Genomic DNA, 10,761 nt, shown 5'->3' on the forward strand with positions numbered 1-10,761 from the left:
TCAGCACCATTTCATAGTGCAGTGTGGGGGTGAGGAGTGAGGGCAGGGCTGATGAAGGGAGAGGGGAGGGCTGCAGAGAGACTGGATCAGCATCCACAGTGCAAGGACATCCACTGCCTGGATGCCACCAGGTCCTTCAGGATGCGAATCATCCACTGTGGTGAGGAGGGAACACGAGAAGCAGGACCAGGTGCTTGTGAGCAAGCAAGCAAGAGAGTCAGAAAAAAATGAAAGGAATCACTCACCCCTAGATCGCCGCTGCCAAAATAACTTTCAGATTCTGCCAGGTTGCCTTCCGTGTGCACCAGAGCAGAGAGAAGGAAAGGGGAGAGTTAGACTTGAGGTAAGGACTCGGATCCCTGCTGCTGGTTGGATGATGTAGGCCAACCTTGGACCCCATGTCTATATCCCTATTCCAGGGCCTAGATGGCTTCACCTCTGTAATAAGTGAGAGGATCTCTGAACTTTGCCTTCTTCTTCCTGCCTCAGATTCCCATCACTGTGCCTAAGAAGTGTCACCTTGTTCCTCCATAGGTAGCCACTGGGTCGATGTGTGCAACTCATTGTTTTCCATCCCCTCATGTTTCCCTTCCTCTATTTTGTCTCATAACTCTTGTCCATTTCCTTTGTCCTTGTCATCTACCAATCATATTATTGTCTGATATGGGAGCTCTGGAGGCCAAGATAAAGATATACTGTGACCTGGGGCTGGCATTGTGGTGCAGCAGGTTCAAGCGCCACCTGTGGGGACCCCTCCATGGGTCTCCACTGGTTGGTGTCCCTGCTCCTCCACTTCTGATCCAGCTCCCTGCTAATGTGCCTCAGAAAGCAGTGTAAGATGGCTCGTGCTTGGGCCCTGCCAGCTGTTTGGGAGACTCTGATGGAGTTTTGGACTCCTGATTCGGCCTGGCCCAACCTGCTCATTGAGGTTCTATGGGGACTGAGCCAGTGGATGGAAGATTTCACTCTGTTTTTCCCTCTCTGTCTATAACTCTGCCTTTCAAGTAAGTAAATAAATCTATAAAAAACATGTTGCCATGGCTGGCGCCGCGGCTCACTAGGCTAATCCTCCGCCCAGCTGCGCTGGCACACCGGGTTCTAGTCCTGGTTGGGGCACCGGATTCTGTCCCGGTTGCCCCTCTTCCAGGCCATCTCTCTGCTGTGGCCAGGGAGTGCAGTGGAGGATGGCCCAGGTGCTTGGGCCCTGCACCCCATGGGAGACCAGGAAAAGCACCTGGCTCCTGGCTGCTGCCATTGGATCAGCGTGGTGCACCGGCCGCAGTGCGCCGGCCGTGGCGGCCACTGGAGGGTGAACCAACGGCAAAGGAAGACCTTTCTCTCTGTCTGTCTCTCTCACTGTCCACTCTGCCTGTCAAAAAAAAAAAAAAAACCATATTGCCACGCACAGCAATATATCTATAGATCACTTACATGGGGAACAAGTGTCATGGACACTTGTTGGACCTTTGGAAGGTAATGAGGACCAACCCCACATGTCTGGGGTAACCTCATGGAGTTTGGAAATATTGAATCATCATAAGAATCCCATGTTTCCTGATCCAGTTGAAAAGATGACCCCGAGAGGAGAGGAAATTTAATTTGTTCAAATTCTGGTAGTCGGCCAAGGAGGCAACAGGGTGTCCACAGCAGGTGTATTCTTGGCTATATCAATAAATGGGACTTGCTAGGGTTTCACTGAGCAGTGGGAGGACTGGGAAGTAGGACATTGGCAGGCCTGAGGACAGGGAACGTGCTAGGCATGACTGGAGGGGGAACAGGCTGTGTTTGAAGCAGTGCATCTGAGGGGAACAGTGATGCCCAGTCCTGCTGCCCAGAGGCCCTCCACTGAGCCCAGTGCATTCCAGGAGATGAGGTCAGCAGGACCGTGTGTGTGTCCAGCCCAGGATCCCCTAACACACATCCTCTGGGCAGCCTGTACAGCTATGCAGTGTCTCCAGTAGTATCTGGATAATGGCCTGTCACACAGTCTACTCCAAACACTAGACTTGGAGGAGATTAGGAAGCCAAGATGAACCCAGAGTAATGCTTGGCCCTCACAACTCTAAGACGCTGGGGCCTCCCCAGTCAGCCCAGAGCAAGTATTCTTTAACTCAACTGACCCGGGGTGTGTGTGTGTGTGGGGGGTGCTCTTCTTCCTTCTGCCCTGAGCTGAGGATGAAGCAAGGAGCCCTTACTGAGACACAATGGCAGCACCTTGCTCTTTGACCTTCAACCTTGTAAGAAAGAAATTTCTGTTCCTGATTAGTTACAGAGTCTCAGGTATTATGTTGTGGCCAGAAATGGACGAAGACAATGGTCAGTGCAAAACCCAGACATCTCTTGTGTTCAGTTGGAAGGTAGTGCTGTCCTGTCACAATGCAGTGGATTTGATCTTTGCAATGGAAAAGCTGGGGTGGCCAGTATTAAAGCAAATGTAAAGTTTTAAATAGTAAAGCAAGAAATGATAGTTTAAAATTTCTATTGCTCCAATCCCATGGGCATAAAACCTCTTCCTACTCTATAATTAATATAAAAAAGAACTAATCAGACGTCTACATACAATGTCTTTTTTCCTCCTGAGTTCCTGTGTCCTCTCAGGGGTCCACAGCAGCAGATAACCCAAGCATTGCCCTAATTTGACCCTCTGGTCTTTGTGGGTGTTGCTCCTACCTGAAGAGGCTTCATCGTCACTGGTATAGTCAGAAACGCTCTGTAAGACCCAATCTTGAGAGACACAAACACAGACAATAAGTGTTCACAGAGAGTCTCACCCATTCCTCCCCTGAATTGCTCAGCATGACCCTGCCCCTTGCTCTGTGCTCTCAGCCTCTTCCTGGGCTCTGTGGACCTGACCTTCAGGCAGACATTGACCACAGCTTCAAGCCTTCCAGGGAGGGAGAGGAGCTGACAGCACCACCTCTCAACGTCTCACTTTCCCTAGTGCACTGAAATATGGTGCCTCCATCCTGCATCTGAAACCCCTCACTTTTTTATATACATATTCCTGTAACCATGCAGCAATACCTCTGTGATTGTTTTTTTACAGAGAACTGATAGTGGCTTCAAAGGAACATAATTAGGGTAATACACACAAACTGCCAAACTCAGACACTCAGAACTGTAACACATGGGTACCCACATAGATAAAGCCCACCCCCATGCACAAGCCAGTATCTTCCAGGGACCCCAGAAAATGATCATTACCCTTTATGAGGAAGTTAATTTCCCACCAGCGCACTCCTAGTCCTCTGTCATAGCAGGAATTGGGCGTCAGGTGGCCTTTCACACTAAAGCCCCCAAGATAGTCCCATTTGTGCTGTCATCTGGACTATTCATACTATAGGGAGTAAATGTTTCCCGAATACATACCACTTGCTGTTCGTATTGAAATCACCTGTAATTAGAAAATGGCACCATGAGGGTCTGAACACTCTGTGTCCCTTTGCACCCGTCTTTAATACCCTTGGTGACACTGGGAAACCCCATGTGAAAGAGTGGTCCTATGGAGGGAACCCAAAGATGTGAGCAGAGCGATCACACTCAGGCCAGGAGGCATGAGCTCTTCATGGGGGACGTGTCTCTCCAGTCCACTGTGGTGGGAAGTCACAAAATTCCTTTCAAAAGAGGAGAAGTGCTGCAGAGAAAAGCTTGCTGTGGTCCAGTCCTGACAGTCATTTTGTCCCTGTGTCCCGGGTCAGCTCTCTGTTGGTGTAAACTCTCCCTCTCAGTGGCCCTCACCATGCACAGGGTGTATCATGGACCCTATCCATGTTCAGATTTTTCTTCTCTTCATATGGTTGAGAACGGAAGAAGCCGAGGAAGGAACATTTCTGTTTTTGAGGAAGGCGGGGGCCCTTACCTCAGTGTACTCTGGAGTTTCTTTATCCTCCGTGTCACCAGGAAGCTCCTCCCATGCATCCTCCAGGGGCACTAAAAGGACATATGAGAACTGTCAGTACACTGGTGCATCAGGGAGCATTGTTGGATATGGGCATGGGGCGAGGGTTAAGGTGAAGGAGAAGAACGTGAAAGACCTGAGAAGCAGAGCCTTAAACATTCTAGTCAAGGCAGCTTCATTCATGGGAACTATTTGGGGTCAATACCACTATGGTTGCTGTATTTCAGTAAGAGTCCTCGGACGACTCCTGCATGTTTAGAAGCCAAATAAACGGCTACTGTCGTCTTGATGTTTCCCAAGGTACTACTACTCAGGGATCAATATCTGTTTATTGTATTTGAATATGTCATCTCTCCTATGAGCTTCTGAACTTAATTAAAAGCAACCATTAGTGGGAGAAGGACTCAGTTGTAGGCAAAGCAACATGTTCATTTATTGCCAATCCCTAGGTACCACACAAGTAAATGAAGAAGATGTAAAAATGGTGAAATTCCACCATTTAAAAATGAGCACCAGGCATTATGGTAAAACTTTTCTCCTGATCTTATTGTTTTTATTACCATTAGAAATGGTATCTTTATGGATTATAGCATAAGAATTCATTGTATGCAGACAGTGTGTGATGATCAAATCATGTTGACCTTTCCAGCTCGCTAAATATATTTTAAACTGTTTTCATTAGTATTAAATACTTTTCACATATGTTGGGAGTATGTTTCATATCCAGCTAAGCCATGGAATTGTGACCTAACCATTAGACACATGTGGGGAAAGGGTTGAATGAGCTCACTTATAAAGTGTGGAGGGTGATCAGGTTCTTTTTTGTTTTTGTTTTTTGAGAATTGAACCTTGAGCTGTGCATTTGGGAACACTTTTTCTGTGGGAAGTATGTACACATATACACATCCAAGCACTTTCAAAGACATACACGCTCACTCCTAAAAACTCACCATACTGGGGCACAGAAACCCCCACCATCTAAATGACATAGCTATTTCCAGAGCCTGCCTTAGATGCCTGTAGCTATGTGCTAGTCTTTCTGGTTTTTGTTTTACCACACCCTCAATCTTTTTAATCCACCAGGAAGCTGGAATCAGGTTGGCTCTCCAGAAGAGAACCGGCAGGAAGGTCCCAGTGTCTCCTCCCTTCAGTTGTTCCTCAGCACCGGAGGCATTCTAGAATACGTACAGTGTCCACTGGATCCTGAGTCCACCTGCAGTCAGAGAAAGGAAGTCACTGTGAGGTCAGATACTGTTTGCACAGGTCTCTTCTCCTGGTGCTGACCTTGGGAAACTTGATGGGATACAGTGCATGAGGCAAATGCCCCAAATAAAGCACAGAGGATACTTGTGTGAAATACGTGAGTTTTTCACAGCCTATTTTATGTGTTCATTTTGGTTGGCAAATGCAACATTCATTTGTGAAAATGAAAACCTGGGGGTTGGCCTTGTGGCACACTGGGTTAGGCTGCCCCCTGTGAGGCAAGCATCCCATATCAGAGCACCAAATCAAGTCCAGGCTGCCCTGCTGCTGCCAGTTCCCTGCTCATGTACTTGGGAAGGCAGTGGAGGATGTCCCAAGTATTTGAGTCCCTTCCAACTAGTGGGAGACCCCCAGATGGAGTCCCTGGCTCCTGGCTTCTACATGGCCAGCCCCAGTCATTATAGCCATTTGGGAGGGTAACCAGAGGATTTAAGGTCTTTCTCTGAGTGTCTTTCTGTTATTCTGCCTTTCAAATAAAGAATAAATCTTTTAAATCATAAAATATTTCAACTATGCAGAACTGCTCCTGTGGGAAACGCCCAGCACCCCATCACTTGTAATTGATGCTGTGATTACAGGAGACCCTCTTGAGTCATGTCTCACTTTATAACAGACATGCCCTGGGCTTTCCCCACCAAATAAATTGTGGAAGTCATCTGCAGTATAGGCGTTCAGATTTTCATATCTGAGAAAAACGTTGCCTGGGCCTGATGTTGTGACACAGTGAACGGAACTGCTGCCTGCAGTGCCAGCAGTCCATCCTGCAGTGCCAGTTTGCATCCTGGTTGCTCAGCTTCCAATACAATGCCATGCTGTTGTGCCTGGGGAGGCATGGAGAATGTCCCCTGTCACTCATGTGGGAGATCTGGATAGCGCACTGGACTCCTGGCTTTGGCCTGGACCAACTCTGGCCTTTGTAGGCATCTGGGGAGTAAACTACTAGATGGAAGATCTTTTGTTCTCTTCCCCTGTCTCTCTGTAACTCTGCCTTTCAAATAAATAAGTAAATAAGACTAGTGATTGTATACCAGGAACATTTGTTTCTGTGACCAAAAACCCCAGTCATACCTTGCCAAGAGATGTGACCTCCTCCTCTGCTCTGCCTCTCGGAATCGCTTCCACCAGGTCCTCAGGAGCAGCTAGGAGAACCACGGGGTAACTGTCAGGTGTTGTGGATGAGTTCGGCAGGGAGACTTGCTTGCTGTGGACATGGGCCTAGGCTGTGTGTGGGTGGTTGGTGAGCAGTGAACAATGTCAAGAGTTCTGTGCTGCACTCAGTAACAGAGCAAGAAAAAGACAAGCCAGCCCTGCACCCACAAGTAGCAGGAAGGCCACCTGATGTGGGCTTGGAACTGCACACGTGCCACTGCTGGGCCATCCTCCCTGGTGGATGACAAAGCCCAAGAAGAGGAGCAGGAAAGAAATGAGAAGGGGAGTTTTGGCTTTCTTACTACCAGCAACCAAATGAAACAGTCAATTTAGAAATGAAACAGTCAATTTAGAAATAGGCGATTGCTATAGTGCACTGATTCCTTGATGATGCCTCATCATTGCTCCTGCCCAAAATGGGCGTGGAAATGCCCAGATTGTAGACCATGGAAATCCCCACATTTTTCTTGTTGTGTCCCAAGATCATTTACCTCCATGAATCTACATAAGCAGCTATTACATTTGCCATCTTTCCTTTCAGCTATTTTTAAATTGCTGTGGGCAAGTAGACATTTATTATCTGAATCACTTGTAAGTGAAAATTTCAGTGGCATGAATTACTTGGCAGTGCTGTGTAAGCACCACCCCTGTGTGCCCCAACAGTTTTCATCATACCCAATCTAAACTCTGCATCTATAAAGGAAGAACTTTACCTTCTCCTCCATCAATCCCCAACTAATCTGTACTTCCAGTCCCTTTGAATTTGCCTGTTGTAGACATGCCATTGTATTAGAAACATACAGTGTTTGTCTTTCTGTGTCCACCTTAATACAGTGTCATGTGTTACCATGTCCATCCGTGGTGTGATATAAAACTTTAATTCAGTTTTACATATTTTAAACTCTTCCATTGTGTTTATATAGCACATTGTCATTACTCATCCATTTGTTGGTGGATACTGGGAAATAACCCAGTTTTTGTTGTTTCTACTTTCTGCTTGCTGTGAACACTTAGGTACAGAGAGATACCTGCTTCATCATCTGCTGTCCACTTTTTGGTGATACACAGAGTGTGACAGAAAGGGAGAGACTACCTCAAAAAAGCCAACATAGGGGCCAGCACCATGGCACAGTATGTTAATCTTCTGGCTGCAGCGCTGGCATCCCGTATGGGCACCAGTTCTAGTCCCAACTGCCCCTCTTCCAGTCCAGCTCTCTGCTGTGGCCCAGGAAGGCAGTGGAGGATGGGCCAAGTGCTTGGGCCCCTGCACCACGTGGGCGACCAGGAGGAGACACCTGGCTCCTGGCTTCGGATCAGCGCAGCTCCAGCCCTTGCAGCCATTTGGGGAGTGAACTAACAGAAGGAAGATCTCTCTCTCTGTCTCTCCCTCTTATTCTCTGTAACTCTCTCTCACAAAAAATCTTTTCTTTTAAAAAAAGGCCAACTTAGATCTATCAAAAAAGTGAAGCAAGTGGGCAAGCTGGCACCCTGAAATTCCTGCCTGCAGCTGACAGGTGCAGAGAGCACAGCTGCAGTCAGCATAGCTGAAGCAGCGGTCCTGGAGCCTGTGGCTCACAGCGCACATGGATGGGAGTGTGGATGGGCTCAGAGGCTGAGTGTGCACCTGCTGGAGAACGGACCCAGTGGGCTCCAGTCTCCAGGTCACCCCACTTCCATATGTTTGTGCTCCACAGGTCCACCAGATTCTCATGGTGAAGGTCGGAGGAGAACCCCTGTGGGCCCAGGAGAGGGGGAAATGCCTATTTGGAAATACTCAGGGGAAAGTGAGCACTGTGAAGTATTCCCAGGTGTTCTTCATAACAAAGTCACATCCTCCAAGGAAACCACCAGAACCTTATGTGACTGGATAGGGGGCATCCAGACAACTCTAGTCCCCACTAGTTTTAGTAAAATAAATAGGGAGAATAGGAGGCTAGGGAAAGCTCCTGGCTCCTGGCTTCAGATCAGACCAGCTCCAGCCATTGCAGCCAATTGCAGATGGAAGACCTCTCTCTCGCTCTGCCTCTCCTTCTGTCTCTGTGCAACTCTGACTTTCAAATAGATAAATAAATCTTAAAATAATAAAGGTTCATTAAAGTCAGAGACCTTCAGCCATGTGGCATGGAGGGGCACAAATTCACTATTGTTTTTTTTTTTTTTTTGACAGGCAGAGTTAGAGACAGAGAGAAAGGTCTTCCTTCCGTTGGTTCACCCCCAAATGGCCGCTATAGCCGGCGCGCCAATCCGAAGCCAGGAGCCAGGTGTCTCCTCCTGGTCTCCCATGCAGGTGCAGGGCCCATGCACTTGGGCCATCCTCCACTGTCCTCCCGGGCCACAGCAGAGAGCTGGCCTGGAAGAGGAGCAACCGGGACACAATCCAGAGCCCCAACTGGGAGTAGAACCCAGGGTAATGGTGCCCCAGGCAGAGGATTAGCCAACTGAGTTGCGGTGCTGGCCTACAAATTCACTAATATCATTGAAAATTGACAGATTGAGCAGGAATGAAACAAGCCAGGTGGAGTTGAAATGGACAGCAGTATGAGGGCTTCAGCATGTTCCCTCCCCCTTTCACTTGAAGGACCTGTGAAGGTGACCTTATTTGGGCATGGAGTCATTGGAGGATTAACCAGTCAATATGAATTCATATTGGAGTAGCAAGGACTTGTTCCCATATGACTGGCATTTTTACAAGATGAGGAAACAGGTCCAAGATGGAAGGATGCCATGAAATGATGGGGGCAGAAATTCAGGTGCTATGGTAGGCACACAGGAGGCCCAGGATTTCCAGGAAACCAGCAGAAGCTGGGAAGGGACAGGAAAGATTAGTCCTGATGGGTTTCTGTGGGAGGGTGACTATGCATAAACCTAGATTTCTGACACCCAATCTCCAGACCTGTGGAAATATAAAATATCATGCACTTCAAACTGACCACCAACCAGGCACTTGATTATGGCAGCCCGAGAAAATTATTATCCCTCAACTAACTATTTTGATTGGCGTGTAGAGACATTTCAGCCATGAGGGAAACACATTCTTCTCAGGTTCATATGAAGAAGTCTCCAAGGCAGATCAAAGTATGAGCTCTGTCACACAACCACTCACTCAAAGTAATGTATGTCACACAGCTTGTGCCACTAGGCAACTATGGAAATACAATAGAGTTCAATCAATGCAATGAAGATTGCTTGGCAAATTTCGCAAGAACTATGGAAGCTAAAAAGCATACTCTCCAAAACAAATGGGACAAAGAAGACTGTATAGACATTTTAAACTATTTTGAACCAAGCAAATAAAAACCCCTTTTGCAACTTTGGGTTGCAATGAAGCAGTGCTCAGAAGGAAAATGGAGCCCTTGAGTGAAATACTTTAGAAAATGATGATGATCTAAAATCAATAAGGGATTCTTACAACCTAGAGAAGTAGATGACCAAAAACAATTTGATGTAAATTAGATAAAAAATGAAAAAATAGCAATTTTCTCAGAAATGGATGTAATAGGAAATGGGCAGAATAAAACAAAAAGTCAAAAAATATTTTTTTTGAAAAAAATCCATAAGATTGTGAAACCTCCGCCTGTCTAAGCACAAGGCAAAAAGAGAAGAAACAATGTCTGCTACTGCAAATGAGAAGGGAATCCTCACCTTTCATGGCATGGACAGGAAAAGGAAAAGAAAAAAGTACTTTACATACTGTATGCCCACAAGTAGGTTCAACGAAGCCTGAAATTCCTTCAGAGTCAGAAACTACCCAAACTAACCCATGGGCCCGAGCCTTTGAAGAGAACTTTACAGCTACAAAAGGCGAAAGAAGGTGTCAGGGCCATGTGGCTTCATTGGTGAACTCCAGTCAGTTTTACCAAGAAAAATGTCATCCCCATCCAAGCAAGGGGCCATAGTCCTAGGTGTTTACCCAATTAATTTAAAAAACTTTGTCCCCACAGAACCCTGCCACATGACTGTTTCTGGTGGCTTTCTTCCTGATTGCTTAAATTGGAAACCAGGACCAAGAACATTGGCCCATCTATCCAAGGGGGTATAACTCAGTGATGAAAATCATTGAGCAATCAAGCCACAAAAAGGAGCAGAAGAGTTCTTATGTATGTTACCAAATCTAATTCCAACTCTAGGAAACTGAAAAAGAATGACTAAAAAGATATTTAAAATGGCCAGTTCTAGGGTCATGTTCTGGGGTCATTCAAGGGTTCTAGAAACATGGGTAAAGTTGAATAACTCCTAGGACTGTACCACCAGAAACAACCAACCTTAGTGCAGACTTGGGAGTTGAGTCAATAGTAACATTTCTTTATTGGTTCAGTCTCCATAACAAATGTACCGTACTAATGGAAGTGTCATCAGAAAAAGGGAAGTGGGAGTCCAGTATGAGAACTTTAGGAGCTATCTGTTCAGTTTTCCTATTTTATCTCCAATTGTTAATATTAGCATGAAATCTG

The 10,761-nt window shown here is 46.6% G+C and overlaps 1 long non-coding RNA gene across 1 annotated transcript in view; it reads left to right on the top strand.

Annotated features, from left to right (window-relative positions):
• LOC138846238 (uncharacterized) overlaps window positions 1-10,320 on the top strand; it is a 33,347-nt gene extending 23,027 nt beyond the window's left edge. The window contains exon 3 of the long non-coding RNA XR_011383709.1: window positions 10,252-10,320. This is a non-coding gene — a long non-coding RNA (uncharacterized lncRNA). The remainder of the gene's footprint in view (window positions 1-10,251) is intronic.
• The last annotated feature ends 441 nt before the right edge of the window (window positions 10,321-10,761 follow it).

This window comes from Oryctolagus cuniculus, chromosome 17 (genome assembly GCF_964237555.1).
Source record: "Oryctolagus cuniculus chromosome 17, mOryCun1.1, whole genome shotgun sequence".
Lineage (NCBI taxonomy): Eukaryota > Metazoa > Chordata > Mammalia > Lagomorpha > Leporidae > Oryctolagus > Oryctolagus cuniculus.